This window comes from Dryobates pubescens, chromosome 33 (genome assembly GCF_014839835.1).
Source record: "Dryobates pubescens isolate bDryPub1 chromosome 33, bDryPub1.pri, whole genome shotgun sequence".
Lineage (NCBI taxonomy): Eukaryota > Metazoa > Chordata > Aves > Piciformes > Picidae > Dryobates > Dryobates pubescens.
This window is the reverse complement of record NC_071644.1, coordinates 4,604,800-4,625,031: the sequence shown is the minus strand read 5'-3', so window position 1 is coordinate 4,625,031 and position 20,232 is coordinate 4,604,800. Positions and strand designations below refer to the sequence as shown.

The following is a 20,232-nucleotide window of genomic DNA, read 5'->3' as shown; positions in this document are numbered from 1 at the left end:
GCAGCAATCTCCGCTGTGTTTTATGTTCCCCATAGCCAGCACAGGGGTGGGGAGGATGTGTCTGTGTAGCACATTTACATGCTGTCTCAGCCCCTTGCAGCCTGGGAGGACAGAGAGGTAGCAGAACAAAGTGTGCAGGTGAAGGCACTGGAGGTGTGGATGTGCACAGCACAATATGTGCCCAAGAAAATGTTTCTTTTGTTTGTGGGTGCGTCTGTCTGCAGAAGACTTCTGGTGGAACATGAGGCATATGTGTATTTTAAGGGCAGAGGTGGGAGTACCTGCAGAGGGACTGCAGCAAGGATGTGTTGCTTGTGGGCAGGCTCAAGTGCTTGGCTTCCTTTGGCTTGGTGCAGTTTAACAGCAGCTGTCTATGTGGCCATAAACAGATGGGGTATTACCATAATGGGCTGTAGTAATAGCAGGGCATCGAGTTGTTTGAGGAAAGGCGGCCTTCACTGCTCTGACTTGGCCCTAATTGGTCCATGCTTGCTGGCTTCAGATCATCCAAAAAGCCCTATGATATCAGAGAAAGGGTTGGTTTGGGAAACAAAAATGTTTGGAGAAAGGCTCAGGTTTGTCTAGGTAGCTATAGGTAAAGGACAGGGCAGAGGGCTTTGCCTCCAGCCAGAGCAGCACTTGCTTGCAGTCCTCTCTCCCTTCAATAAACCTGTGCTTTAATTCCCAGGACAATCTCTCTCACTCCCATTTCCCAGCTGAACAATTGGCATGTGCTATGCAGCTTGTTATATAAGAAAGAAGCATGATTCTGGGAAATGTCTAAAGGAGTTCCTCTCCTCCAGCCTAACCCTGTTCAATTAAGAAAGCAGAATAAGACTCAATAGCTGCTTTGCTTATTACCACCCAGCAACATGAGTACTTGATTTCTTCAGACTCCTCTGCTTTCAGCTGCTTTGCTGGCTATACATCCTATGGGAATGTACAGAGAGAACCAAGCCTTTCATTGCCCATGGTCTTCCCTGCTTGCCTAAAGGCTATGCTGATGTCCCTCTCCCTGCTGGTCCTACTGAGAAGCACTAAATGCCAAATCTGTAAAAGTGTCATTGGTTGCTCTGAGGGATGATTCATCACTCCAGTTTGGTGGCAGCATATTTATCCTTCCCCCCCCAGCCCACCCGGCAAGAGAAAAGAGATAAATTGCTGTCATCTCTTTTTATGGAACATATAATCAGGTGGTAACATGGAGAGTTGCCTCGGCTCAAAGTCAGTCAGGATGAATTATTCATTTGTTTAAAATGTCTTTAAAAGAAAGGGAAATTGGCTGCCTGGTGCAGTGTCTCCTCCTGGCAGTGCTGCAGTTGGGCATTGCTTGAAGTGTCCTGTTCTGATGCATAGCGTGAAGAATGGACATGGACTGTTCCCCACCGGGGTCCCAGGACCTTCCGCAGCTCTCTGGTGGCTGATGTGGCACTTTGCACAGCTCCTGAGGAAGAAGATGAACTTCCCTGCTCAGGGTTTGGGAACAGACTCAAAGGCTTCTCACCATCCTCCTGAGGGCTTGTCAAAGGAGCTTTGAGTTGCCCTAGGCCTTTCCAGGCTGCGCATGGGAGAATTGTAACTCCTCTCTGGCACCCTCACTGAAGGCTTCTCACTTTTATCCCCTGGGAGGATCTGTCCCATGAAGGTTGTCCCTTCCACAAAGAAAATCTCCTCACAGTGAACTCAAGAAGGCCATGGTTCTTAGGGAAAAAAGACTGAGGTCACCTCTCCTGAAAGAGCTTCAGAAGCAATCATCTAACCACAACTGTGCCTCTATCCTGCAGGAGCAGGGAATCCAATTTTTAGCAGCTGCCTTCTCGCTGCTTCCTTGTCTGTATATGAAGTTTCTGATACCTTAATTTTTAATGTCTTTGTTTTGGATTCCTTATCTGGAACTGACTGAACTTTGACTGTTTGTTTTTCCCTAAACTATCCTCTACAGAAGAAGGTTTCTAGAAGAAGAAAAAGTTTATATAATAATCCTGGAAGTCCATCGAGCAGCTTGGAAGCATGTCTGAGGCTGCTGAATCACTGGAGCAGAATTAGACATCTCCCATGGAACAGGCTTTCTACTGAAGTTTACTTGATTGCCAAGAATTTCACCTGAGACACTTCCTCAGTATTTTTAGCATTTTGCTGAAAGGTGGAGGGGGAGTTTTACCCACTGGCAAATGACTTTAATTAAAACTTTTCTGAAAATGATGATAATTGACCACTGTGGACTTTTTGTGACTCTGTAGCATTTTCCATCTGGTTATTTGGAGTAATAATCAGCTTTTTATATTTCCCCAAACAGACCTTTTTAGGTTAAAAGATGATTTTGTTTGCCTGTGTGTTGAAAAGTATTGATCATGATTCTGGGCATAGTTTTAAAACAGCTGAATATCAGCTCTTCCATTTCCCATCTCCGCTAACAAGGATGAAAAGAAATGCTCTTGGCAGAGAGAAAATTCCTCTGTATCCACTTTCTCTGTCTAACCAATGTGATGCTCATCTTTTTCCAGAGGAATGATATTGGGAAGCAGTAGCTACTGAGAAAGAGAAAAATCCTGTACCAATATCACTGAAGAAGGCAGAGGAAAAGAACCTTCATATACTCCAGTGGCGTTCAGGTAGGAGATACAGCACATAGCACATGTGCTGCTGGAGCTGCATGGTGGTTTGGTTTGTGCTGTGCCATGGGGAAATGCTGGTTGATTCTTTACTGCATTCTAAAACCAATAGAAATACCCTTCCAACATCCAGAGCTAGCCTTGCTCACCTGCCTTTCAAATCTACCTTCTTGAGGCTCCTCTTACCATATTCATTGACACACACACACAAAAACCATGACAGAAGGCTGTCAGTGTGTGCCCATGGAGTAACAATACTGGCAGGGTAGCTTGAAGGGTCCTTGGCACAGTCAGCTGAAATATTTAGTTCTGAGCAGTAAACTATTTAAACTTGGATCCATCAGGAACACTTGGAAAGGTCTCCCTTCTTTCTTGATACACTCTTTGGTTATTGTCAGAAAGCCATAACTGCTTGAGGTAAAATTGTCACCTGTCAGAACAGTTGCAAGGGTTCTTAGCACAGAGAGCACATCTTTTAATAATGAGCACTTTCTGATGTGTGATCTCAGTGTGCTGAGGTAAATAAACCCTCCTCTGTGAGGGAATTGTATCTTTTAGCCCAGGTTTGAAATGGGGAAATTAAGGCAAGAAAAGCTACACAAGATACATGTGAGAAATCTGTGTACAGTCCCCTGACAACATAAATGCTAAAGTCATCCTTCCCTCTCTGCATTCTGGAGATTATGGAGGCAGTTATTGATGAAAAGCCTTTGTTTTAATGCCCATTTCCTCTCTATTGCTCCTTTGGCAATGAAGCCTTTTTTATTTGCTTTCTACTCATTTAGCCTCACTGTAAATCCAATAAGAGAAAAAATTTAAATTAGTTTCTGCTAAGAACAAGGCCACATGTCGGAGCTTCACTCTGTCCTGGAGAGCTGGGGCAGTTCCCCTTTGCCACCCAGGTAATTCAATTTGCAAGGAGTTTGGAAGATAATAGCAAAGGAAGCACGAGCTTGTTATGTAGATGGAGAAATTACTTCTCAAAAGAACACTTCTGAAAGAAGTAGGGAAGGAAAAATGAGCAAAATTAAATGAGAAAGGTTATAAACACATTAAGCTGGGCTTCCCTACTTCAGTGTTTGAACCTGTCTCTGCTATAAATTGTATTGATTAAGAAACTAGTTGGAGCTACCTGCTGCTATCAATTACTTTCCACTTATTGCTTTCTTTACCTGCTGGGCAGTCCATAGTCTGACAGAACTGAAGCCACAAGTCTTCTTAACCTAGAGCTAATTGCCACTACTGCCCTTTCCTACTGGAAAGGGAAACAGCCCCCCTGGCTCCTATAGGTGGGCTTTCTTTGGTGTCTGGAATTGGGGTGGGAAAAATCCATGGGCCTTTGGAATATGAGAAACCCTACAAAATGTCATGGACTTACATGACAGAGAGCTATCAGCATGCAGCCCCATGGTGAGGCTGCCAGTGCTGCCCTGTGCAGTGTGTATGAAACTGGGTGCTGCCTTTAGAGCCTCACACTGTGGAGCAGATGAAGACTATAAGGTAATGAAATAATGATGTGGAAGATTCACAGGACAGCATAATCTTCTGTTTCCCCTCCCTCCCCCCCACCCCCCATGCTGCAGTGACTCTGGTAAGTTAGGGGAAATCTGTTCTAACTCTTCATTTGATGATAAAAAAATGGGAAAGCAATGGAGCCACAAGACCATAAATGTCAGCAGCCCTCTGGGATGTTCTGGAGGCTCTTTGTACCCTGCAATGATTCCTCTGTACCCTGTAATTCTTGACCCTTCAGGCTCTCTGCTGGTGAAGGAAATGGTTGGCTGGTTTTGCTGATTCCTTATATAGATCTATCTAGCCATATATAAAAAAACAAAGATAAAAAAATAAAGCAAAGCCTTAGCTCTTCTTTTCCAAATTCAGACCTCCAGCATCACAGCAGCTCACAGGATTTTCTTGGCAAAGATCCAATAAAATAAATGGAAATGAACATCCAAGTTGTTGAAAAGGCTTTGAAAATCTCAGCCTAAGTCCTTAAAAGTCCATTTACTTTCTCACTGCTGTGACTTCAGGTCAGCTTGGGCTCTTGACTTCACTAACTGCTTTAAAACTACCTCGGATTTCTCATCTCTTTTATCCTATGGGATTTTTCTCTCTTTGCCTTTTTTCTCTGACCCTTCATAAATCCTTTATTTTTCTCCTTGCACAAAACCAGGTGGAGATGCAGGGCAGGGGCAATGTAAAGGCATGCGTGGTTCAGAACTGTGCTCCTGACATACCCTACAGCCAGATCACCTCAGGCTGTTGGCAGTTTTCGCATGCTAAGCAAAATTGGGCTGCATGATAGATGCTGAAAGAAATCTGGATTTTCTAGGAGTCAGTCTTGGGAACTTGTTGGCTTTGTCTGCACAGGGCCCTTAAGTGTGACACTTGTTGGTTTAGTCCTAACGTTGCCATGGGGTGTGAGAAGTCAGTCAAGGAACCAGTGATTTTGCTCAAATGCTGCCCATTTCCATGGTATTTACTGTGAAGCTGGCATTATTTCATCTCCTTTTTTCAGCCCTGGAGATCCTAGAGGAACAAGATGCCACAAGGTATTTTGTTGTGCTCAGAACTCAAATCTAGTCAATCACAGTCGCAGTGAAAATCTTGGAACATTTGACCCAGGTGTGACTTAAAGACTCAGAAGCTGGAAAGCAAAAGAGAGCACTTATTTGTAAAAGTATCTTGTTTGATAAGCTAGTCTGATGAGTAATGAAGTGTCTGACTCAGATTTGAACTCAAGGGACTGCAGTTCTTAAAAGTGTTGGCTGCCAGCAGCCCTCTTGCCTGTGTGTGTGTGCAGTGATCTTGTGTGCCCAGACGCTGATACCACAAAGAGATCTGAGTGCTTCCCAGAAATGAATCCCTTGAAGACATTTGTCAGTAGAATCCTGAATTGATGGTCATGTTTGAAATATCAGGCTTGGTGCTGACTGTGTGAGTGCTGGTGCCAGTGGGATTTTGGAGGATGCCAGGAGGGCTAATACAAACAGAGCTGGAAAATGCAACATGCTCCTTTGTGTCCAGACTGAAGCAATGCCCTAGCATTGAGGCAGCTGCATCTGGAGCATACCACTAGCAGGGCTGTGCAGCTGCACTGTTCACCTGGGAGACCAGAGATCTCCAGGCATTTTTACTTTTGGGGCACTGGTCTTGATGTCCTTTGTAGTGATCACAGGCACAGCCCATCTGAAGGCTTCCCCTGCACTTTTTAGCCAGGTATGAGGGTCTTCTCTCTTTTCCTGGTCTTTTGTACTAAGGGCTCTTGTGCTGCTTTCTACTGAAGAATGGCTGCATTTTATTTACATGGACAAAGTGAGATTTTTTTATGTAAAAAGCTGAACATGACTATGTATTGCAAAGAGATGTTACTTACTTTTATTCCAGGGTGGCAGCAATTTATTTTCCCATGTTAGAGTGCATTATGAAGCTGTTAATTTGATAGTGTGCATTTAAGTGCTATCTCTCTCTTTACAACTGTGACAAATTCACCCCCAGACTGTTACTGCTCAGCTTCACATCTTTGTGTCTTGAAAAGTCATTGTGACAAAGGCAATTGAACTCAGATCTGCCTGGTCCAAAATTAATCACTCTTCAGATGTGAGCTGAAGGAATTTGCTAAGGTCATTTATGAGCAAGACACAGGTACAGAGTGCAACACAGCCTAGCATCTCCCAATCTGCCCATCAGAGGACAATGAAGTGCTCATGTGGAAGGCTATGCTGGCACGTGCACATGTCTCTGCCAGTTCATTTGCCTAGGGTGTATATCTCTCAACTGCCACATTAAAATTGTAATGCCTGTAACAGGGCCTAAAATTACAGTCATGAGCCATATTTCTTTGACCTTCTCCATATTCTGTTTGGATTCACTCCTCCTGCCAGTTCAGCCAGGCAGCCAGAAAGTAAATAAATGCTCCCCACCTGGCAGGTGCAGAAAGGTTAGATTTGCATAAAGTGGCCAGTGTAAATTTCTCCTGTTTGTTGTCACCTCTTCTCTCCAACTAGGAATTCTGAGACAGAGATAAATGTCAGCTGGAAATAGCACTTCAGTGTCAGCAGTTAATCTCTTCCTGCTCTTTCCCTGTATCCCCTTTGTTATGCTTTTTACCACATGGATCAATCACCTCCCGTGTGAACCCCTCATTACTGGGCTCCTCTCTTAATGCTTTGCTCACAGCCTTGACTTTCCTTTTATGTTTTGTTTTGGTTTTTAATTATTTTCTTCTCCACTGGTCACTGTGCTGAAATGGTTGTGCAAAATAGCCTGCTAGCAGTTCAATTCCCAGAATAGTTCAGTGTCTCTGTCCCTGAGCCTAGACAGATGAAGAATCACATAGAATCACACAGAATCACATAGAGGGCATCCACAACCTCCCATGGCAACTTGTTCCAGTGTCTCACCACTCTCATTGTAAAGAACTTCATCCTAATCTCCAGTCTAAATCTCCCCTCTTCCCATGTAAATCCACTCCCCCTCATCCTGTCACTACAAGCCCTCTCTCCCCAGCTTTCTTGTAGCTCCCTTCAGATACTCGAAGGCCACTATAAGGTCTCCATGGATTCTCTTTTATGTGTTCATCGTACAGCAAGCAGATCATGTAAGATCAGCTCCAGCTCTGGTTATTTTTAGTTCGTCTTCTTCTCCTTTCTCTTCTTCTGTTGCATACACACACACACACATGACCTTCAGTCATTAGTCTCCAGTAAAGTTGGGAACCCAACCAGCTCAGCCCTTGTCCTTGTGTTCTTAATGGCAACCCCCATTGCTTCAGCCTGCACCAAAGAGAGATCTAAGTGTTCTTTGGTTTATTCTGGATCAGACAGCTCTCTTCTCACCAGTTCCAGGGAAAATGAACCTAGCCCATAACAATGAGGTCCATACTGCTATCTCCCTTCTGCTTTGCCCATGTGCCAGAGTCATCCTGTCTTCCAAGCAGACACCTGCTTCCTGTTTTTTCCAGCTGCCTCCATTTGTTCTTGGTAGAGTCCCCAATTCCTTAAGAGCACTTTCCTGGCTGGTCTAGACTTGACTCATTCATACTCTTGGAATAAAATGTACAATTGTTTTGACATTTCTCCAAGAACAGTTTGGCCCCTTCATGTTGGACTGTGCTGGAGGATGGCTTTCTGCTCCGTCCCCCCTTCTCTACTGTGTTCAAAATGTGCTGTTTCAGACGGCCTCGCCAGTGCTGCCATTGCTGCCTTCAGTGAGAGGGAGGAGATGAAAGAAATAGATCAGTAATTTGGTTCTAAATAATTTCCCCAACAAAGCCAGTACTGAAGGTCACTCGTAATGAAGCTGTCACTCGGGTAAGGCCTCACAATCAGGGGGAAAAAGAGGAAGAGGAAAATGACACTGGAGATGGGTTCATGATAATCATGAAGCAATTTCATGGAGATGCAGGTGTCTGGACTGGAATCCAGGATGCCAACAGGAAAGTCATGAGAGAGAAACTACTTGTGTGGAGATTCTCTGTTGTGGTAGGAAAGACTGCATAGCCCTTTAGGGGTGCTTAGCCCTAACTGTGAAAACCCATGAACAGTGTCCCATGTTCCAGGACCTCTGGGGGAAGGAGATTAAAGCATTGTGACCCTGCCTGCATGCATACAAAATAATGGTTTGGGTTGGAAGGGGCCTTAAAGATCATCTAGTTCCAAAAACCCTGCCATGGGCAGGGACACCTTCTATTAGCCCAGGTTGCTCAAGGCCTCAGGGAGGGAGGGGCCATCCACAATTTCCCTAGGCAACCTGTTCCCGTGTCTCACCACCCTCACTTTAAAGAATTTCATCCTAATCTCCAGTCTAGATCTTCCCTCTTCCGGCTCAAAGCCGTTGCCCTTTGTCCTATCATTACAAGCCCCTATAATTTCCCCTGGAACTGCCCAGAAAAACACTGCATCAGAGAGGAGTGGGAGTGAGAGAAGGAAGAACAAGCAAGGCTCCTCCTGATATACAGCCTTGAGAGCTGCAGAGACATTCAAGGGAGTGGGATGTGGTGATCTGTCTTTATGGTGAGTCTGTAGGGAACATCACAGTAACTGCTGACGGAAATCCACGGGAGGGGGTGTGGAATTTAGTGTGAAAATATTTCCTGTTGGTGTCCCTGGGTCTAAATCCCTCCCTTCCTCCTTCTCACCCACCATCACAGATTTGTTGTGATCTCTGGTGAACCCAGATCCCCATCCCAAAGAAAGCATTATTTTAACTTGACATTTAGCCCCCAAGACTCAGGGTGATATTTATACTGGCAGTGGTGGGAAGAGAAAAAGAAATAGTGCAGTTCCTGGGTTTTACAGTGCCTGTCCTGTTTATCACCATCGAAGTTCACTGAAAAAAGGCTTCAGGAAAGCAAGCAGGAAGTAAATTTCTTTCTTCTCTGAGGATGCTGTTTGGATTGTGAGAGATTTCCTTGACTAAATTCAGAAGGAACTTTTTGAACTGCTAGGCAGGGGAATTTTATAACATAAACCATGGATTTCAGGGGGTATCCTGAACAAATAGTGATGTATCTCTTGGGTGCAGTGCCCTTCGGGGAGAGCTTTTGGGTCGCTGCTGATGAAAAGGTGTCAGTCAACCTGCCCAGCAGTGTTTGACAGTTGCTTTACTGTGGTTTAAGAAACAGCATGAGAAACCAGGCATGTTGGACTAGACTTTTATGTCTATCAAGGCATCTGGAATGAAGCCTAAAATGAAAGTCTTGAGGGTGTTTCGTCATGGGCTTTTGTTGGGGCAGGATCTCAAGTGTCTGTGCTTTGGACATCACAAAGCTGGCATCCTTGGAGAGCTTATTATCACAACTCTTTGAACAACTGGCCACTCCCAGAGGGCTCCTATGTACAACAATGAAGAACTGTGTCCTCCAGTCTCAGGCTAGAGCTCTCCTCCATCACACCCCCTACCTTTTGTTTGGCTAATGAAGCTGTCAGGAGCTTTGAGAGCCCAAGCATGCTCCTCAGCTCATTACCTGGCTCCTAGAACAGCAACCCCCACCCAGCAGCAGCCTCACTTAAATTCCTGTTATTTCCTAAGAGCCAAAAGGCTCAATGCAATCGAGAAAGTGAAGCTTGGAGGTGCAAAGTCACCTCATGGGGAGAACAGCACAGGTAATTCCACCTGACAAAACTTTGTGCTAAGTGACTACACCTTGAAGGGAAGGTAATCTCCTTTCATGAGCATCCTCTCTGTACCCTGGTGAGTAGCACATGTGCATGTAGAGGCACAGGGGCAGGAATTTGTCTTTGAGGACTTGGAGCACACACAGCTGATAGGTGATACCTTGAACTTTGATACCTTGAACTTGTGCGTGTGAAGAAATTCTTGGTGATGATAATGCACAATACTACCCATGTGTGTGTAAGTGGTGATGTGCACACACAACAGAAGCTTGGAAATGAGAAATAGTTAATAACTAATCTGCTCTGCTCACATATTCTGCAGTTACAAAATATATTGCAGGCGAATCTGGTGGTTGGTTTGCTGGAATTTTCCATCAGCACCCAGCTGTCCTAGTGTTTGGGTTTATTTAACTTACTTGTCCACATGTTGCACCTATGACAATGCCTTTGTCAACATCCAAAGGGAAGCCTGTCACTGTAGCAGACTAATGAATAAGCCTCCAAGATCTTACTTCTAGAATCATAGAATACCACCTTGGAAAGGACTTCAAGGATCATCTGGTCCAGCCTTTCTAGGTAATAGTAGAGTTGAAATAGGGTGACCCAGCATCCTGTCAAGTGTAGGTGAATCCACTGCATCCCTTAGGAGATGATTCCAATGTCTCAGTGTTCTCATTGCAAAAAATTTTCTTCTGGAATCCAAGCAGAGCCTCCCCAGGAGTAACTTGTACCCATCACCCTTTGTCTTTTCCATAGGATGTATCTAACCTAGTGCCCCTTTAGACAAGCAGACCTCTCAAAACCATACTTTGGAGGGGCATCATCTGGTGTTGCCCTCTGGCATAGCAGGGAAAATGGACCTCTTCCAAGATTTTAAAAAACATCTGAAATTTGACTGCAAGTTTTTGCACTAGAAACTCTTGTCCTTGGTTGCAGTCTCATCTGTTAGACAATGCACCTTGACGTCATCCATCCTAAGCCAAGCTGCGGCCATCGTTTCCTGCTAGAAGACATAATTGGGCTGGGGAGCAAAGAGCAATTGTGGGATACAAAACCAGCTCTCCACGGGACTCTTCACAAAGATTTTTCACAGTGGGAGCTGGCCACATTCCCCTGAGCTGCACGGATGCGTGGAAAGGAGGCTGGAATTGCCATGGCAACAGGCTGCATTCTGCTGACTCTGGTAGTCTGTCACTCTGCGGATGTGTCTGTCACCCCTGGAGCTCTGAGTTTCAAGGCCAACAATGCGTGATGGGCAAAGATTGAAGAGGGGTTGTGCTGGGGTCAGACAGCCTGGCCAAGGGAGTGCACTGCACATGCACTGGAGGATGCTACAGGCAAATCTGTGGGGCTGGCTCAGACGTCAGTTGCAGTACAGGATCTAGTTGAGCTCTTTTCTGGTTACTAGGAAGCTCAAAGGCATCCTGTCAAATATGGTTGTGTCCTTGCCTAGCTCGCCTCATCTGAAGAGCTCAGGGTTTTGTATATGTCAGAAGACTAAGTCTCATGGTGTCTCTGTGGGGAAACTGAGGCAGCCCTAGGAGAGACAGAAAATGGTAGTGTCAGAGCTAGGAGCAGGATCAAGAAAATCTCATTTCCTCTGTTCCTTCACCTCACTTTGAGGACTTATCACTTTTTGTGAAACTTGTGAAGTAGGAGAATATTCCTGGTTATTTCTTAAAGCACTTCCAAGAAGAAAACCCCCATTTAACATGCACCCACTGAGAATGTTCTAGTGGAAGAGTGGACAGTAGCTGTGGACACATCTGCAGAAAGGGAACTGTGTGCTAAGAGATAAGGGTGGGATGGGCTGAAGAGTTTTCTATTTCTGGGTGGGATTGAAGCAGAGGAGGACAGAGTGCATGAACAGTGGTGTGAGGCCCTGAGCACAAACTTGGAGGGGATAGGAGAGGCTCTGTCTGTCTGGAGTTCATCCCGAGTTCAGTGCAAGCTCAAGGTCTGGCACAAGTTTTGTTTCCCATGACCCATGTATTTCCCAAGAGCTACAGGAAAAATGTTGGTTACCCCTTACAAGAGAGGGTTTGCTGCGAGGGCTGTGCACTGGAGCCAGAGCCTTGGACCCAGGGGAGAAGGAAGAGAGTCTCATAAAGGAGGTTGCTGTGATGATCTTTGAGATCTTTAGATCTTTGTCAAGCTGCCTTTCAACATGTAGATGAGAATCCTGGTTTTCAGTTGTCATGGGTAAGCCACTCCAGCACACAGACAAACTGTGCTGGGGAGGAGCTTAGTGATAGGGACAGGAATGATGTGGTGGCCTGTTCCATCGTGTGGTGTGGTTGTGCTGCAAAATGGAGGAGGCTGACAGGCAGAGCACAAGCCTTGACTTGCTCCATGAAGGGGAAAAAAACCATGTCTCAGTCCCTTTGGGACCCCACTCACACTGTGAAAGAAATATTGGATGAAGACATCACTGCTGTGTGCAAATGTGAGAGGAGTGGGATGGAGAGAGCTGTATCCCTGTTGAGAATTGGGCTATCCTTAGGGAATAAACGGCATGCAGGGGAGGCTGAGCATCTGTAGGCTGGCAGGCAGCATTTGCCTCCACTGAGCAAGTGTGTTTATTTCTGGAGCTTTCAGCAATGTTTATAGCTGAGGAAGGGAGTAAATCTCATTGGATTCAAGCCCTTGGTGGATAATTATTCCCTCCCTCTGCTCCCACTCCTCATACCTTCCTGCCCTGGATATGAGGCACCATTCAAAAGCTATAAAGGGATGCAGCGCTATGCTTAATGTGGAGAGACACCTTATGATCAGGTGAGGCACGGAGTGGGAGGTGAGGCACAGGGTGAGAGGCAGTTTGCCAATTCCTGCTCCTTCTCACGTGTCACCGGTTCCTGAGCCTCCTGTCACACTCACCTGCGAGGAGCTCATTTCTTCCATTTCCTCTTTAAATGAGTTGTAGCCTATAAAGCCTGAAGCAGGGCATCTGCGTGCGCAGAATCCTGAGGTGCTGTGCCCAACAGGGGAAGGTGGTGGGGTGCACAGAGGGAGGCCTTGCCACTCTACTGCCACATCAGGACTCTGGTTTGGCTCTTGCGGCTTATGAGGCTATCAAAGCCTCTCACTTAATTACAGCCATAGCAATCAATCTTTCTTCCTGTTCATTATGCTTCCAGCCAGGGTTAGCAGTATTTTTATTCCTGAGGCCTCGGGAGAATTTTCAGCTCATAAGGAATCACAGCCAGCCATAGTGCCTGGTACAAGTTGTGTCTGTAGGATGCATTCCTGCCCCATGGCCAGAGGAAAAGTGTAGGGCAGTAAAGGCTGGGACATCTGGCATTGGGAGATTTGGTTCTCTTCTGCATGATGGTCCATTGAATGTGCCCTGTGCCTGGAGAGGCATACAGGGCTCTGCATTAACTGGGCATGACCAGCTGAGTCGCTAGAGCCCTCTCACAGTGGCAGTTAGTTGTTCCAAGGCATTATGACTGGGCTGGGTGTAACATATCAAGTCATTATGGCATTATCTCTTCATTACACACAAAGTGCTGTCAGAGCTCGGGGAGGAGCACAGGGACAAAGATGGAGAGGAGGGAAGCAGCTCATTAGCTGCCCAGAGGAATCAAACCGAACATCTCTTTTTCTCAGGCAGAGGCTCTGCCATCACCTGCAAAGGACAAGTCTATTAGAAATGAGGACTCAGCTCAAGGACAGCTGTATCAGCATGGATGTGAGCTAACAGACAAGTAGAGTGTGTCACATACATACAGCCTCTCCCCTGCACCAACCAGCTCACATACAATGCACATCTTGGACACACCAATCCAGCTCCCTATGGACAGGGAGTTGTGTCTCCCCTGCATTACTTCCTCTGCGCTCATGCTGTGCACTCCAGTATGTGCTGTCCTTTCAGCTGAGAAACCCATTGCTACACAAATGCATTCACCAGCACAAGCATGCTCTTGCTTTTCCTTTCCTTCCAAATTTCTTTTACCCCAGCTTCCATGAGTTCTGCTGCTGCACACTGAGGTTCCCACAGGCTTCCATGCAATCATGCCCTGTCAGAGCTCTTGCAGCAGACATGAAGACTGGCAGAGTGAGCTGGCACCATGACAAGGTGAGCTTTCTGGTGTCAGGCCCCCTTTCATGGGGCCAGGAAGCCCTGCAACTTGCATGTTTTTCTGGGCAAAGCGTGAGAAACAAGTTCCCAGTGGACTCTCAGCTCACCTGCCAGCTGCTGGGCTGTCTGCAGTGACTTTGCAGCACTCCTTACCCCTGCTGCTCTCCCTCTTCGGACATGGATCAGGAGGCCATTAGCTTGTTTATTCCACGCTGGCCTCAGCCTTACAGACTTCTCACTGGACAATATATCAACAAAAGCATTTGGCAAGATTTATGGGGCTGTTGCTGCCAACTGTGGACTGTGGAAAGTAAAAAATGTCCTTTCTGAGGCAATAAAATACAAAACAGGACCCAATTTCTCTCCAGGGTAGGAATCATTATGTTTGACAATGCTGTAAAACACATGGTGCTACAGCACAGGAGTGAGAGCCAGAGTAAACGCTGCCTTCAGAAACCTCCTTCATTGCAAAGCTGGGATGTGTGATGCACTGCAAAACAGGACAGGAAGGGTCTGGGATGGAGACAGTGGCCTTTCAGCCTTGCTCTTCTCTGAAGGAGCCTCAATACCTCTGCAAGCTTTGCACGGACTTTCTGAAACCGATTTCACATTCATTCAGTTAAATTCACTGTACTCAGGGTGTGTGCAGTGAGACTGGTTTGCTCTTTTATTAAATCAGTTTAGCTTAACTGGCTCACAGAATAATTAAACTGCTGGAGTTGTAGGAAGGAGTTTCACTAGTTGAACTGGACCAATTAGGAATCAGGCTTTGTAGTCCTGTATCCTCTTTGTGCCAGAGACTCTGGGCTTTGTGCAAAGACTTTGTATAAACCACTTAGAGGACACAGTCTCAGGCTGCGCCAGGGGAGGTTCAGGCTAGATGTTAGGGAAAAGTTCTATACAGAAAGAGTGATTGCCCATTGGAATGGGCTGCCTGGGGAGGTGGTGGAGTCACCATCATTGGAGGTTTTCAGGGGAAGACTTGATGGGGTGCTTGGTGCCATGGGTTAGTTGTTTAGGTGGTGTTGGATTGGTTGATGGGTTGGACGCGATGATCTTGAAGGTCTCTTCCAACCTGGTTTATTCTATGTATTCTATGTATATGTATTGTACAAAGACTGTCTGGTGGAGAAAACAAGTAACAGCTTTCAGCTGCTTAATTGCCACTTGTATGTCTGCCTGTTTATCCTTCATTTTATCTGTACCTATTGCTGGGCTGGGCTGGATATACTGTGTCTCTCTGGCAATGTTACTGGAGTGGAATGCTGGCCACCCCATTTTGATTGAAGTTAAAGTATTCTAGGGAAGACCTCTGTCTAAAATCTATCTGAGGCAAGGGAAAGAGAAGGTGTTATGTGAGGAAGGAATAGAAAATGAAGGAGAGATGAGAGAGATGTAGCTGTAGGGCTCAGTTGTTCCCCTGTGTGTGGATGGGAAAGAGATGTTCATGCCAGAAATACACTGCAAACTGCATTGTCTCATCCCCTATGCACTGTGCTCTGCAGAGCCTGTGCTCAGCAAAGTTATGTCAGCCTGGTGGGAGCAGCATCTTCTCTGAGTCCTTTTAACTTCATGTCAACATTGCCAATTCTTAATAAAATCAAATTGCCTCAGGACTGAAGGCTTTTGATGTTCAGTTCTGGGAGGGCAATAATGAAAAGAGAACTCTTTGAGAGAAAGGAAAAAAATCTACCGGGCAGGTCTGAGATTTCTGTCCTTTTCTCTAGGCTGACTTCTGCTGGAAATATACCCTGCTTTGTGAGCACTGCCTGGGTCTGCAAGAGTAGAGGTGTCTCAACAGTCCTGTGCTTGGCTAAGCCTGATCCTGGATGACCCTTGATAGACGTGTTGGAGAAAAGGTAAGGTGGACCTGTCCTTCATTCTGTGTATCTCAGAAAATGCAGTGTAAATGCAAATTGTGCTGAGATCCCCATAAGGCAAGGCCAAGCAGGGGTTTTGGTTTATCAAGGACATAACTTACACAAGCAGAAGGCAGAGTACTCCAGTAAGTGGTTACTTTGACTGCATTTGTAGATGCAGATGTTTACCTGAGCTGAGGCATTGCAAACACTGACAGCTCCTGAGAGCACAGGACTAAAATTTTGAGCAAATGCTCTTCTGGCTTTGGTTACCCTGCTAGCTGGCCAAGATTCCTTTGATCCTCAGCAGTGCACATTGTTAGATTTTCTTTCTCCAGTGGGTTCCTTCTTTGATGAATAAGTTTCTTTTTGAAATAGTCTTGATTCTGCTGGGTGTTAAATGTTTTGTATCCAACCAGGGCATTATTTACCTCAGTACTGAATATCCACTATGTAGCCTGTATTATGTGTTCTGTTCCATCCTAATAAATCCCTAGAATATGGACTATATGGGCTAAATTTTCACATGGTCACAGGCTAAGGCCAGAGAAAGCCCCAGCGAGACCTTACAGCAGACTGCCAGTACATGAAAGGGGCCTACAAGAAAGGCAGGAAGGGACTTTTTACAAGGGCTTGCTGTGATAGGATGAGAGGAAATGGATTGAAGCTGGAGGAGGGCAGATTTAGACTGGAGATTAGGAAGAAATTCTTTACAGTGAGGGTGGTGAGACATTGGAACAGGTTGCCAGGGAGGCTGTGGATGTCCCCTCCCTGGAAGTGTTCAAGGTCACATTGGATGAGGCCTTGAGCAACCTGGGCTGGTGGGAGGTGTCACTGCCCATGGCAGTGGGGTTGGAACTAGATGATCTTTAAGGTTCCTTCCAACCCAAACTATTATGTGAATCTATGAATCTATTTGAAAGAGAGAAGCACTCCCTTGATATCTCAAATGCTGAACTGTTTGGGAATTCTGATCCATGTGATGCATCTCCCTGCTGCAGCCTCCCCTTGCTTCTCCCCAGCTCCTTCCACAATCTGGATTTTGTACATCACTTTGGTAAACACACAAAAAGACCAGTCCCCACTGGCTCTAAAACACTGTGACATTTTCACACCACAACTGCTGCAGTACAGGTAAGTGCATTACATAAGGCACTCTTAATGTCAGGCAGAAGTGGTGGTGTGATTATGATTTGTGAAAGACAAAGCAAAGAACCTTAAAAATAAAGGAAAAAGAGGTGGGAAAAGGAAAAAAAAGAACAACACTGAGGGCAGCAGTTTCTTCTTTGGACAAACCCTGGTTTCAGTGAAGAAGCCTTCTTTTATTTCCCTTGGTTCTCCTTATCATCACCCAACACTGTATCTCCCTCAGGAGCTCGCTCAGGGGTTTATTCTTTGCCATGCCAGCTTGTCATGTCTGAGTTTAATGAAGTTTAATTATCTTCTGAGATTCGATGAATAATTATAAATCTCTTCAAGATGCAATCACAAGCACTTCATGGTTCATTAGGGGTGGAAAATCAATTGTAACTCATGTAATCCCTCTCTCCTGACCAGCCATACGTTTGTGCCCCCTGTGCACCTCGTTGTTCCTCCCTCATTTCAGCACTGGGGAGTACGTTCATCTGTTTTCCTGTGAAACAACAGGAATTGGGGATTGCAGCAAATGGGAAATGGGACAGGGTTAGATAAGCCTACAACTGAACCCTTGTCTCAGGCTGTGGGTCCTTTGGAGTTGCTATGAGCTCCAGATTGACAGTTTCCTTAGTTTGGAAACTCACCTCCAATAGCGTAGTGACCTCCCTTTGGGTGTTGCCTTTGGCTGTGTATGTTTTGTCTTCCTCTTCATCTGCTCTTCAATTTGAACTCAAGTGATAATTTTCCCTGTTGAAAATCTCCTGAGGTCTCTGAGCCTTTGCACTGGCTGAAAGTAAGGACTGAAATGTCTTTTTTTGTAGGGACTGAAAAAGCTGGAGGTGTCAGCCCTGGCATGGGAAGCTTCTCAGTGCTGTCTTGAACTTTCTAAACAGCAGGCAGCGTGTGTATCCAATGGTCCTGGGGTGACCTTTCTAATTGAAACTCTTTAACCTTTCTGCACAATTACAACTACAGAATTTCAGTGAATGCAGAAAAGATGGTTGGATTGTAATTTTTTTATTTTACTTTTTAGTTAAGAAAGGTTAAAAGATTGAAAACTAAAAGAGAAAGTGAGATAAGGAAAGAGGATGGAAATTAATGCAGTTGAGTTGCAGCTTCCAGCAGCCCCAGGAGAGCTCTGCAATGAAGATGACATTTCCATACAATTGACATTTCCTGGCTGGAGCAGTCCTCTGATTTGCAGTTGCTTGTGTGCAGAGACCATCAAGAAGAGGATCATTTAGTTTCTCATACTCATCAAATAGGTTTAATTTCCCCCCGTTCCCACATACCCCACATCTCCTTTCCAGAACTGGCAAGAGCTGCAAACTCTGCCTTTCCTTCACCTTTTGGAGGGGTGACCTTTGCCAGAGCTGCTGCTTTTTCAGCTCTCCATGGAGTCTTGTAGAAGTGAGGACTTGCTTTTTACTGAAAAGATGGATGGGATGCGAACAACAACTCACATGATTTCAGCTTCCAGGATTGGAAGAGAGCTTCTGTGTATTTCTCCTTGTAGCTATTCTTGGCAAAAGCTGCTGTATGGCACCACAAGGACTCCTTGCAGAGCACAGCTTTGTGGCTTTCAGGCTCTGCAAGTTTGTACAGAGACTTCCATTATGTTACACATAAGTCCTTCATGGGTGACACTTCTTCCCAGGCACAGGTTGCTGTGGAACAGAGCAGCTTGTCTTCCAGATTGTAGACATTTTTCCAAAGGGCCTGTATCAAACTGGAGATGCATGCTCCATGACGCTACAACACTTTGAATCTGCTTAACTCAATTTAGATGAGTAGTATATGCATCTTCAAATGAATTATTCCTCTTCAACAAATATGTTGCTGCAGTAATCAATTGGCTCATAATTAACAAACAATAACTATCTTATGAAATCTAAATGAAATGCAAATGCAATTCAGATTCACTTAGTGATGAGTTCCTTTGCTTCCCCTTCAGCCATTGCTCCTCCAACAAGCTGTCACAAGATACAAAATCTGATGTGCTGCCTTCTAGGGCAGTGTTGAACCGATGCATAGCAAGTCACTATGGGCAAAGCTTGATCAATTCAGTCAGCAGCTGTAGGCCACAAGGCTCAGTGCTTTTATTAACCCTCTAATCCTGATGCTTTCCTATAGGGGCATTTCAGACAGTACAGAGATCAAGGCCAGCCCTTCCTTTTCAGTCGTTGCCACCAGCACTGTAGCTTCTGTCTGCCCCAAACCCTGACTGTTCTCAGCCTCTGCCTCCATTTCTCTGATCTGTGCTTTGCCAGCACCCTGTGCCTAACTGGTGAGCAGCTGCAGCCCTTCCCTGGGCTGAAGCCACAGCTGCCGTCTGTGCGCTAACTGCTTGCCCTGTGGTTCTGCTGTCCCTTGTTGCAGCTGTTCCTCTGTCTGCCCCTCCAAACTGGGCTTTGTGAACATTGCTGCTCACCAAGCACAAGGATGAATTAAAGCAGCTCCTGGCTGGGAGCTCTTGTGTTGCAGGGAGCCCTGATGGATGAGAGTAAACTAGAAACCCTGGTGAAACAGGCTTTGCTAGCAATCAGATAATGCTGTTGTCCTGATCACTTCTCAATTTGGCCATTTACCAGCTGTGTACTGTGGGACAGGATTTTGAAGAGATAACACAAACTAGATACAAGACTTGTCCTAAATTACCATGTACCATTGCCATGCAATGCTTATAACGCAGTTTCAGCTAAGAAATGGTTGTGTTCACTGCTGAATGAGCTGATCTTTACTTGGTGTCATTGAAGCAGCACTCAAGGCACTTGAGTTTGTTTCTGTCCTGGCCAGTAATCTGCTCTGATACCTTAAGCAAGTCGTTTAATCTCTCTGTGCTTTCATTTTCCTGTTTATCAAATGGCTATAATGATGCATGCTTTCTGCCTAAAAAGCTTCAATACCTTTTGCTGAAAAGGTCTGTGTGAGACCAGCTATTTTCTTTAATATCCTCTAATTTGATGTTCTGCTAAAATAAAAGACAAAGCAGATGAGATGATTACATACAGGTTTGAAAGTGCTGACCTGCTGGAAAGCTCTGTGGAAAAAGACCCGGGAGTTCTGGTAGACAACAGGATGGCCATGAGCCAGCAATGTGCTCTTGTGGCCAAGAAAGCTAATAGCATCCTGGGGTACATGAATAAGAATGTGTCTTGTAGGTTGAGGAAAGGTCTCCTTCCCATCTACTCTGTCCTGGTGAGGCCTCATCTGGAGTACTGTGTCCAGTTCAAGAAGTCCTCCTTCTTCCAGGCTTTCTCTATTTCTTCCTAATATCCACCCTAAATCTACCCTCCTCAATCTTAAATCCATTCCCTTTCATCCTACCACGTGCCTTCCCTGTGATTTTGACAATGACACTCTGGAATATATCCCACCAAGGGAAGCAGCCCCTGGACCCATTTCTTTACTGCTTTTACCTTGCC

At 45.5% G+C, this 20,232-nt stretch overlaps 1 protein-coding gene across 1 annotated transcript in view; it reads left to right on the top strand.

The window, feature by feature from the left end:
• Positions 1-2,539: 2,539 nt before the first annotated feature.
• Positions 2,540-20,232, top strand: part of DISP3 (dispatched RND transporter family member 3) — a 97,635-nt gene continuing 79,942 nt past the window's right edge. Inside the window, exon 1 of the mRNA XM_054175963.1 lies at positions 2,540-2,612. The gene's annotated coding sequence lies outside the window, so the exon portion shown is untranslated. The remainder of the gene's footprint in view (positions 2,613-20,232) is intronic.